Consider the following 12,154-nt stretch of genomic DNA (forward strand, 5'->3'; position numbering starts at 1 on the left):
TCCAATTTAGATGCACCGTGAACCGCCCCCGTATCATTACCACAGTCTCTATTGTCTCAGGGGGAGCCTCAATGCAATATTGTCCAGGCTAGCAACATTAGGAACATGAATAGTGACAGCAATAGGAGCAGCTCGCAGGAGGAGGTTCGAAACAGACCAGAAACTGCTCGCCCCAACAAGGAAGCAATGAACCCGGGAGGACATGGAAGGAGATAGTAGGCACAAGCATTCCAGATGGAACAGGGAAGCGAGAGGCCACGACCAGTGGCCAACAGCATACCGGCGATCATCCATCTGATTATGGGTATCCAATCGTGGAGGAGACACCCACTACAACAAAACAGGCAATTTGCGCCAGATTTAGCACCAGATTCTAGTGCATTTTTTTCTCAATTGGGATGAGCAACCTGGCGCTAAATCTGGCTCTATTGTACAATTTTTAAAGCGTCCTTTTTTGCACCAAATTTTGCATCTTTTTTACGCCAAATTTTCCATCATTTTCTGCATCATATTTTGCACCAAGATTTTCATTTGGTTTTACAACAGGTTTTGCTTCTAATTTTGTGCCTTTTTTTGCATCTATTTTCGCATCATTTTTTGCTTCCTCTTTTGTGGAATTCTTTACTTCTATTTTTGTGTCATAATTTGCATCGATTTTTACACCATCTTTGACATCTTATTTAGCGCCTTTTCTTACATCCAATTTGTGCCAATTTTTGCATCTGGTCTTATGCCATCTTTTGCTTCTAATTTTGTACTTATTTTTACATCTATTTTTGTGCCAATTTTTTTGTCTTTTTTTACACCATCTTTTCCATCCAATTTTGCGCCATATGTTGAATCTGATTTAGTGCCAAATTTCGCATGCATTTTTGCACCATTTTTTGCATCCACTTTTGCATTTTATTTATCTCCCTTTTTTGCATCCTATTTTGCACCATATTTTGCATTTAATTTTGCATCATTTGTTGCATCCAATTTAGCATCATTTTTAACACCATTTCTTGCATCCAATTTTTCATCCTTTTGAGCATCTAAATTTGCATCCTATGTTGAACCATATATTGCATCCACCTTTGCATCCCATTTTGTGTCCATTGTTACGTTCACTTTTGAGCCATTTTTTCGTCTACTTTTGCATTTGTTTTTGCACCAAGTTTTGAATGATTTGTTGCATCATTTTACATCCAATGTTGCATCTCAATTTGCATCCAAAATTGAGCCATTTTTATGCCCATTTTTGCACCATTTTTTCTTCTTTTGTGTCCAATTTTGCACCATTTTTTATGTCCAAATTTGCATCCTTTTTGGTATCTAGTTTTTCATCCTTTTTGGCTTCCAAATTTTCATCCTTTTTTCTGCCACATTTTGTGTCCACATTTGCATCTCATTTTGCACCTAGATTTTAGTTGGAATTTTCATCTAGTTATGCATCATCTTTGACATGCTTGGTTTCACCATTTTTTAGTCCCATTTTGCATCTTGTTTTGTGTCTTTTCTTACATCCTTTTTGCATCCTAATTTTACACCATTCTTTGCATCCAAATTTTGGTGTCCATTTTTGCATCCTTGTTTGCACCCAATTCGGTATCCTTTCATATGCCCTATTTTGTTCCCTTCTTTGTGTCTAGTGTTGCACCCTTTTTAATTTTACTTTAAAAACCTTTTTGTGTCATTGTTTGCATATTGTTTTGATGGCTAGTTTAACATCCAATTCTACTCCCAATTTTTCATCCATGGTTAAATCCACTTTTGGCTTCTTGTTTAGAGTTTTACTTTTATTTCCATTTATGACCACCTCTATGGGTTCATTTTACTAAGTTCATTTACATAGTGAAATATGTTAAATTTTCTAAATATCATTTTGCTGTAGGATTTAATGCATGGTTAGATGAAAACAAAACCCTCTCAGTTTATCTCAGAAACCTAGGACAAACCAATTAAGAGAAAGGTTGTTCTAAGGCTTAGGATTCTTAGTAGATCAAGATGTAGAGTATAGATTAAGAAAAAGAGAATGAATTCTTGTGAGTCCTCGCATGCAGGTCTTCTTGGAGTTTTTCATATAGCCAAGAAGCGCTCCTAGCTAGCTCCAAAGCTTGGTCCTACACATAAGAGAGAGAATAAAGCAACCTTCACAACATAATATCTTAATAATCAAAACTATAAAAAACATATAAATATTATTGAATAAATAAATATAAACCAAAAACCCATGCATACATTAGTTAAATAGAAGAAGTAAAGAATGAATAGAAACATATGGAAGGAAGAAGAACTGATCTATATGAATAAAGGAGTTGGAGGAAAGTTACAACAATCAGATATAGTTGCAACATCACCTCCCCCAACTCATAGCTCCAAAACTCTCCCTCTCAAGACAGATCTCAAGAGCGTGACAATACAAAATTCCCATCATTTTTCAATGGCCAAGCCTCTAATATATAGGAAAGTGGAGGCTATGAAGATTTCCAAAATTCCTCATTAGTTCAATTTGGGAAAAATATTTTGGGTGAATAATGTTTCCTCATATAAAAAAGGAATTTTCCACTTTTTAGATGCTTTTGTGCTTAGGAAAAAGCTTCCCCATGCTTTATGGCTCTTTCCCACTTTTGTATGCTTTTATTTTTTAGGAAAAAGCTAAAGATGAGGATAAAGAGATTACATTCCACCATATGTTTCGAAAGTGACCAAGAATGTCAAATTCAAATTCTAGTTTGCTTATGTTTTAGTTTTTTTTTAAATATATATTTAGTTTTAGTATTTTTTTTTCTAGAAAAATATATTTAGTTTTTGGTATATTTTTCTATAAGAAAAATTATATTTTGTTTTTATAAAAATGGATTTTAAACATTCCATTCATGCTAAATTTGTGATTTTATGATAGGAGTTTAAATTATATATAGTAAAGTAACTTAATGTCATGTGTCGTGTTGCTGAGATGGGTGTTATACATCTCTTTCTTGCTAAGTTATAGAATGTGCTTGGGTTTTCTTAATGCAATAAAACTAATTATGTTCTTCATGATATCTTGAAATGTTCATCTTGAACCAGGCTAATAAAACAATAAAGTTAAAATAGGTTTTCCTTTGTCCTTTATAGATCTTTGTCCCCATTAATCTTGGTCTTAATAGATTAATTGTCTTGTGGTGGCCTTGAGTGGTCACTTCCATTAGTTGCATGCTTTGTAGTTTTCAGTTAGTGACATTTTTTAGGCTTGATAATATGTTATTTAATTTATAAAAATGTGTTATTGTCCATATTATTGTTAAATATTAATATTAAATATGCTGATTTTTAAGCATGTTTTAGCAAAACTTTCCCAAAATGTTTATAGATTGTATTTTATAATGCAATGATTCTTTGCTTGATGAAATTGTTTTTGATAATTTTTTTAATGATTCATTGATTGATGAAATTGTTATGGATATTTTTTTTAGTATATTAAATTGTATGTGATAAAGTCAAAAATCACCTCTTTTTTAGATTTTCATTGATCAATTTCCCTTAAGGCCATCAAGTTCACCATTTGGTCCCAGGTTAAGGAAATATAGGAGTCATGAAGTGGAATTGTCCAAGCACTTAAATCTTGAGACATGTTTCTTTTTAGTCACTTTATACTTTCTTTCTATGTAAATTTTTGATGAAAATAGTCTTGGAACATGAGGGGCGTCAATAGTAAGCGAAAACAAACTCCTAAAAGAAAAATGGTATGAAAAGCACCTATAAATAATGTTGATATAAGAAGCAAAAATATTAAGTGAGGTTCAACCTCATATAATTAGAAAATCGGGGAGGAATTTCCAAGTAGTAGTGATTGATGTTTAGAGATACTTCGGTGGAATGGTTATTATTTGAAATGATTAAGACATCAAGGTTACCAATATGTTTACATCTTTTCGCATTATGACAATACAATTTTAGTTAATTGACATTGAGGACTACTACCATGTATCCAATGTCTATGACTCCAATATCGCAAATGGAAAACCTTTATTTCTCAATTCTATTTCTAGCACAAGTAATTTATACTCCCCATCTCCATGGATTGTTGGGAGTGACTTCAATATTATAAGTGTCTCGAGGAAAAGAAAGAATGAATCGAAATGTTTAACAAGATATTTTGTACGCTATACCATTAAAGCCACAAAGTAGTCTCCATTAAAGTTGTCAAGAAATGAGTCTCCAACCCACACATGTGGATCAATGAGATGTAATACATGTGTGTGTGGTTACGAACTCAATACACCTCTATAATAACTCCACAAACTTATGTATTTCACTCTGTCACATAAATTGACAGTAGTGTGACATAAGTAAACCAAGAGTAGACATGAAAGCCTTAGGAAACAAACATTCCTTAGATCCTCAATTAGGTGCTTAAATTATGAAGTGAAAATGCAAGGAGAAAAGAAGAATTCATGATTTAACCATCACATACATGTGATCAAGTGTGACTAGGAGTGTATATATTCATATATTTTCCAAAGAGGGAGTGAATACATGAGTTACCATTTATTGGCCCTTATTTTTCTTTCTTTTTCATTTTCTTATATATAGGACTTAGGGAATAAGGTTTTCATAAGTTTGGCACAACTCATAGATATAAGATTTACATGAATTTTCACTTCAACCTTAGAGTTTAGACTTAGATAAATCAATATAGTGTATGTTTAATGATTTTGGCTTTCACTTTTTTATTGTATTTCATCACAAATACAAAAGGGGAAATATTTTGCCACAAATCTATGAATGCTTAATCATAAAGTCGTCATGTGATGAAAACAAATTAATGATGTTATTTTCTACGAAAATGATGGGTATTCTTGAGAAAATCTTATGCTTGTGGATGTTTCCTCCCTGGTTGAGAGGGAGTGAGGGTAGACACCATGTTATCCATGTGTCATGTACTATGGCTAGGATTAACAATCGTAAGCCTAGTAAAGGCACTAGTAGGGATAATGGTGGATTGGATAAACATCTGGGACCAATATTCTTTGAGAATTTGGACATTGACTAGGACTAATCGCCATAAGTCAAGTACATTAATCCAAGATAAGAATAGTCATGAGGATTGACATTTCCTGGTGTCAAATATTATGATAGTGGATTAGGAAATGATCATGTGAGGACATACCTGGTAAACATCTTGGTGGGGTTAGTGCCTTGAAAGGCAGTGGTGTCCAAATTTATGCCTCCCAACATTTTGCTCTGATCTAATGGAGAGATAAACTTGTTAGTCAAGGCCTTACTATTTTGAAAATTTTGGCTATGATGATGTAAATCATCATTGATGCTTATCAATCTAGATCCCTTCTTATATGAATATTTCAACTTGAGAGTACTTTTTTGTCTCATTATGAGTACCTCGCTAGTTTAGAGGGAGGGTCATCATCTTCATTATTGCCATCATCACCACCATCAATGTGATCATTATTGTCATCATTTCATTATCATCATAATCACCATTCATGTCTTCTTCATGATCATCATCATCATCATGATTTTGTATATTGTCGTAAATTGTTCATAATTATAGGTATCATAAGAAATATCACCAACCTTAGGACACATGATATATGAAAGAAAAATAACCACTTTATTTTTTAGAAATGATTGATGATCATCAACTTCACTACCATTATCATCGTCATTATAATTGTCATCATCCCCATCATCATAACTAATATAAGTTTTATCATAATTTTTGTCATCTTCATCATGAACATCATAATCATCATTCATGCCATTATTGTTCTTGATTATGACCAAGATGAAAATAATGATAATGATGATCAGATGATGATGACTTGGAAGATGACGCCAAAGATAATTATTATGATTTTTACCATGATAACATTTAAAAATTGGGAGGAATGGCCAAGGTCATTAGCATCATCATCATTTTCATTGTAACTCCCATCGTCTTTATCATCATTGTCATTATCATAACAATCACAATTCACGTCATCGTCATCATCTTCATTATCATCATCGTTATAATTATTGACATTGTCATCAGTTGTTCATAATTTTCAATGTCATAAGAAATATAATCAATGCAAAAGATATGATGTGTGTTGGAAAATGGATGCAAAAGTAAGCAAAAAAATGGGGGTAAAAATAGACGTAAATTTGGATGAAGAGTGGACACAACATAAGTAGATGCAGAACAAGACAGAAAAATTGAACAAAAGTGGATGAAAAAGTAGATGCAATAGTTCATACAAACTTGAACACAAAATGGGACTCAAACATGGATGAAAAAGTGGAAGAAAACATGGGCACAATAGTAGGCATAAAACTTAGCATGAATTGTGGTGAAACAAATGTGGATACTCCAATGAATGTAAAAAAAAAGGGACACAAACTTGAATGCAAAAAGGAGGAAAACTTGGATGAAAAAAGGGATGTAAACATAAACATGGGTGCAATAGTGAACACAAAATTAGTTGCAAAACTAGACAAATCAAAAGTGGATGTAAAAGTAAATTCGAAATGGGATGCAAAAAACATAAAAAAATATTTGATGCAAACTTGGACACAAAATAGGATGCAAATATGGATGCAATAGTGGAAGAAAATGTGGGTTGCAATGATAGGCATAAGATATGGCACAAATAATAGCACAAAAAAGGTGGATGTAATAATAGACACAAAAAAATATGCAAACTTAGATGCAAGACAAGATACTATAAGGGATGTAAAAGTGGATGCAAACACGGGTGCAACATGAGAAACAAAATTGGATGCAAAGTATGGATGAAATGGAAGTACATGCAAAAGAAGATACAAAATGAGATGCAAAACCCAACACAAAAGTGGATGCAAAAATAGATGAAATATTTTATGCAAAAGAGGATGTGAAGATGGATGCAAAATTGGAAGCAAACGTGGGTACAACAGTATGTTCAAAACATGGAACAAATTTTGTCACAACAAAAGTAGATGTAATGATAGATGCAAAAAAAGAAGCAAATGAAGATGAAAAATAGGATGCAAAAAGGGATGTAAAAGTGGGTGTAAACATGGGTGCAACAATGGATGTAAAATAGCTTTTGCAACTTATTTGAAAGAGCAATTTTGTCCCAACAATTAGACTTGTAGCATAAAGAACATGGTTAATACATATGAGTCGACCAAAAACTAGTTACTACCAAAATTCAACCAAAAAAAATATTACTGCATAAAAATAGAATTAAAAACAAAAAAAATAAAAACAAAAATTTCCCAAATTAAAAATAAATAAATGATAAACTTTTTTTTACCAAAATTTAGTGATTTTTTTAGTGCTAATACTAACATCACCATTACAACAAGATATTTTTTTAGTGCTAATACTGCCATTACAACAAGATATAAGAGGGATATAATGCAAAAAGTTTAATAATAATATGTATGTAGAAGATGGTCTTCAGACTGGTGAATTCATGATAATCAATGGGACTACAGTCAAAATAATTGGATGTTATTTACTTTTTTACATAGATTGTCAAAATAATTGCATAAATCGATTTTTTTTAACCAAAATTTAACAAAAACTTTGCTAGTGCTAACATTAGAACCACCATTACAACAAGATATCTTTCTAGTGTTGACAACACGATTATAGTAAGATACCTCAAGAGAGACAGAAAATTTAAAAAGTATGATAGTAATATGTATCCAGAAGATGGTAGTGAAACTAGTAATTGTTCATTCTCATTATCATAATCATTGTCATCATCATCACCATCATCCTTGTCATCGTTATTGCCATCATTACATTATCATCATAATCACCATTCATGCCATCATCATCATCATTATGGACATTGTTTGCAATTGTTTATAATTATAGACATTGTAAGAAATATCATCAACCCCAAAAATGTGATCAGTGCTAGAAAAGGGTTGTTTAGGACACATTGATATTCGTAAGAGAAATAACAACTCTATTTTTGAGAGATGATCGATGATCATCATCATCACCAACATTATCATCGTCATTGTCATTTTTATCATCCCCATCATCATCATTAATGTAATTTCTATCAACATTGTTGTAATCATCATCATCATTCATGCCATTATTGTTTTTGATGATGACCTAGATGAAAATGATGATGATGACACCAAAGATAATGCTTATGATTATGACAATGACAACATCTAAAATTGGGAATATTCGCCAAGGTCATTAGCGTCGTCATCATCATAATCATTGCCATCATCATCATTAATGTCATTGTAACCACTATCGTATTTATCATCATAATCACAATTCATGTCATCGCTATCATCTTCATTTTCATCATTGTCAATATTATTGACATTGTCATCAATTGTTCATAATTGTCAATGCCATAAGGAATATCATCAATGCAGAAAATATGATGAGCGTTGGAAAAGGGATGCAAAAACGAACATAGAAATGGGGGCAACAATAGAAGTAAAATTGGATGAAAAGTGGATACAACATAAGTAGATGCACAACAACATGAAAAACCTAACACAAAAGTGGATGCAAAAGTAGATGCAGTTGTCAATGCAAACTTGGATGCAAACATGAAGGCAAAAGTGGAAGCAAACATGGGTCCAATGGTAGGTGTAAAACTTGGCACAAACTGTGGTGAAACAAATGTGGATGCAACAACGGACACAAAAATAGATGCAAAAATGGATGAAACAAAAGTGGATACAATAGGGGATGCAAAAACATACACAATATCTGATTCAAACTTGAACACAAAAGAGGATGCAAATGTGGATGAAAACGTGGAAGCAAATGTGGTTGCAATGGTAGGCTCAAGATATGGTGCAACAAAAGTGGATGTAACAATAGACAAAAAGTATGCAAAATAAGATGCAAAAATGGATGTAAAAGTGGAAGCAAACATTGATGCAACAGGCAAAACAAAATTGGATGAAAAAAATGGATACAATGGAAGTAGATGCAAAAGTAGATACAAAACGAGATGCAAAACCCAATGCATAAACCTAACACAAAAGTGGATGCAAAAATAGATGCAATATTTGATGCAAAAGAGGATGTGAACATGGATGCAAAATTGGAAGCAAACGTGGATACAATAGTGAGTGCAAAACATGGTGCAAATTATGTCATAACAAAAGTGGATGTAATGATAGATGAAAAAAAGAATCAAAGTATGATGCAAATGAAGATGTAAAAAGGGATGCAAAATGTGAAATTTAAAATGGGTGTAACAGTGGATGCAAAATTGTATGCAAAAGTGGATGCAATAGAAGTCGATGCAAAAGTAGATGCAAAACGAGACACAAAACCCGATGCAAATCCTGGTCCAAAATTGGATACAAAAAGGGATGCAAAAATAGATGTAGTAGTTGATGAAAACCTAGATGCAAATGAGGATGCAAACGTGGATGCAAAATTATAATCAAAAGTGGGTGCAAAAGGAGCTGCCAAACTAGGCGCCAATTGTGGCACAAAAATATTAGATGCAATAGTGGGTACAATAATAGATGCAAAAGAGGATGTAAATATGGATGCCAAACAAGATGGAAAAGTGGATGCAACAAAAGTAGATGCAAAATTATATGCAAAACTAGACACAAAACTCGATGTAAAACGTGGCGCAAAAGTGATGCACAAATGGATGAAAAAATGGATGCAAAAAATGATTTAAAAAAGGATGCAAAAAAGGATGCAAAAGTTGATGCAAGTGTAGGTGCAAAAAGTGGATGCAAATGAGGATGCAAAAGTATGTCAAACAAAAATAGATGCCAAAATTGATGCAAAATCTGGAACAAAACCTGGTGCAAAGGATGACACAAAACTTGGCATAAAATTTGGTGCAAAATGTGGTGCAAAACCTATTGCAATACCTGGTGCTAAACTTGGTGTAAGATTTGGTGCAAAACTTGATGCAAATTTTGGGTCAAGTTTTGCACAATATTTGATAAATGGATGCAAATAGCACCAAAAATGGGCTCTAGATGCAAAAAAAGAAGTAAAAAGGGATGCTAATCGCTGGTTTTGTTGTAGTGACTGCCCGATAATGACCCATCTGATTACAGGTGTCGCATCGTGGAGGAGACACCGCCACCTGTTGACACCTAGCCAGCTCTTCTTCCCTCTCCAGGTTCCGTGTCATCAAGTTTTTTATGATGATTGTCTTTTGTGATGGTCATTTGGTTTTGTTTGGTTATTTTTAGTTATCCTGGAAAACTCTCAAACCTGGTTTTTGTTGTTATATAAGTTGGTTTCCCCCGAATGGGCAGCTCAAACCCTTTTGAGACTGGTTTCCCTGACTGGGCAGTCTAAATTTTCTGTTACTGATGGCTAATGCCTAGTTATTACTTTGTTATAGTTTCTGTAGAGGCCGGAGCCTCCTTGTAACACTATTTTTGTATCTTTAATAGAATCAATCTTATTCAGAAAAAATAAAAATAAAAAATATCATGGTCATCTTTAATCAAATCAACTAAAATTAAAATGTGTGATTACATAGATCAAAATCATTCATGAATATCATTATTCTAAGGTAAATTCAAAACATCTATCCAAAGATAATAGTATAATCATACATAATAGTTCTCCATCACAACACCGTTGATAATTTTCAAAATGTACATAAGGCATATAAAATTTAATCTTATAATGTAGTGATATGTGGTGAGCAAAGCATTGAGTTGATCACGCCATTATTCAATAAATGAAACCTTGAATATACAAGTGGGAGAATCATATTCATAAATTTTGTAACCAAATGTCGTTGGTATCATATACATCAATTTTGTAACCAAACATTGTTTGTATCATATACATAAGGTTAGCGACTTTGTAAAATTGCTGAGATATGGAGAAAATTCCAAAGGTTGACATATGCTTTAGACTATATCATATACATAAGGTTAGAGGTTTTTAAAATAGCTAAGATATGAAGAAGAGTTCAAAGGTTGCCATATGCTTTAGATGGTCCACGCTTGATGTTTGACCTTTCAAAAGTACAACTTTGCAGCAGAGAGTGGCTACAGCTGCTATGGATGTTTCTACTATTTCTGGTGGTGGTGATGCCTCAGGTGTCTAATTCGATGGTGTTTCTACTACTGCCATTGGTATTGAAACCTCAAATACAGGAGCCATAGGAGAGGAAACAGGAGAGGTAACCAATGGAGGAGCAGAAACCAATGTAGTAGAAGTGACACATGGAATACACTAGGGGTATGGACATAGCGTATACTAGATATATGGAGGGGGTGGGATATGGAAAGGCCTCAACATGCACATATCCTTGTGCAATAGGAGAATCCACTTGAAAATTCTAATGGTGCAACTTCGAACAGTGGAAATGCAAAAGCATAACATTAAAATTATGCATGCCTTTCCCCTCCACTATGAATCTATTTTTCTCATGTGTGAATGCATTGGATGGACATGCATTATTAAAACACTTGTATTAGTTTTTAGGTAAAAATGATATGTATTACTATACAAAATGGTGATAGTTATAATAAAATATATCTAACCATTCAATATTGTTATTCAATATAACTGTGATGATTCTATATTATCTAGTGAATCGGTTAAGCAGATTCATTGAACTATAACTACTATGGACATATACATTTCACAACAATAAAAATTTGAGTAAGTGGATAAAACTTGGTGCTCAAACCTTAATGCTTCTTTTTGCTTCTGAGTTATGGAGCTCTTATTGATGTTAAACCTGCATTATCAAAACCCATGCATCAGAGTCGTAGATCTAGCTATGGATATATGAATCTCACAACAATAAAATATTTTTATCAAAACCCATGTAGTATTGCTGGTATACCTACATTATCAAAACTTGGGTATTAGGGAAATAGATCTAGCTATGGATATATGCATTCTAGAACAATAAAAATCCTCTATCTAAAACCCTTGTGTTAGATATGGATATATGCATTCCAGAACAATAAAAATCATCTATCTAAAGCCCATATGTCAATGAATTAGCTATAGAAATCACTTGTATTGTTGAATTAGATCTAGCAAACCTCTGTATCAATGAACTGGATCTAGCAAACCCCTATATCGGAAAAACTAGATATAGCAAACACATGTATATGTGAACTCGATCTAGCAAACCCTTCTAGCAAATATTTGTATTAGCAAACTGGATCTATCAAGCCCTGTATGAGCATTTGTATG

The sequence above is a fragment of the Pinus tabuliformis genome, chromosome 1_2, assembly GCF_031772625.1.
Source record: "Pinus tabuliformis cultivar Carrire ecotype Pingquan chromosome 1_2, CPIR1, whole genome shotgun sequence".
NCBI classification, from domain to species: domain Eukaryota; kingdom Viridiplantae; phylum Streptophyta; class Pinopsida; order Pinales; family Pinaceae; genus Pinus; species Pinus tabuliformis.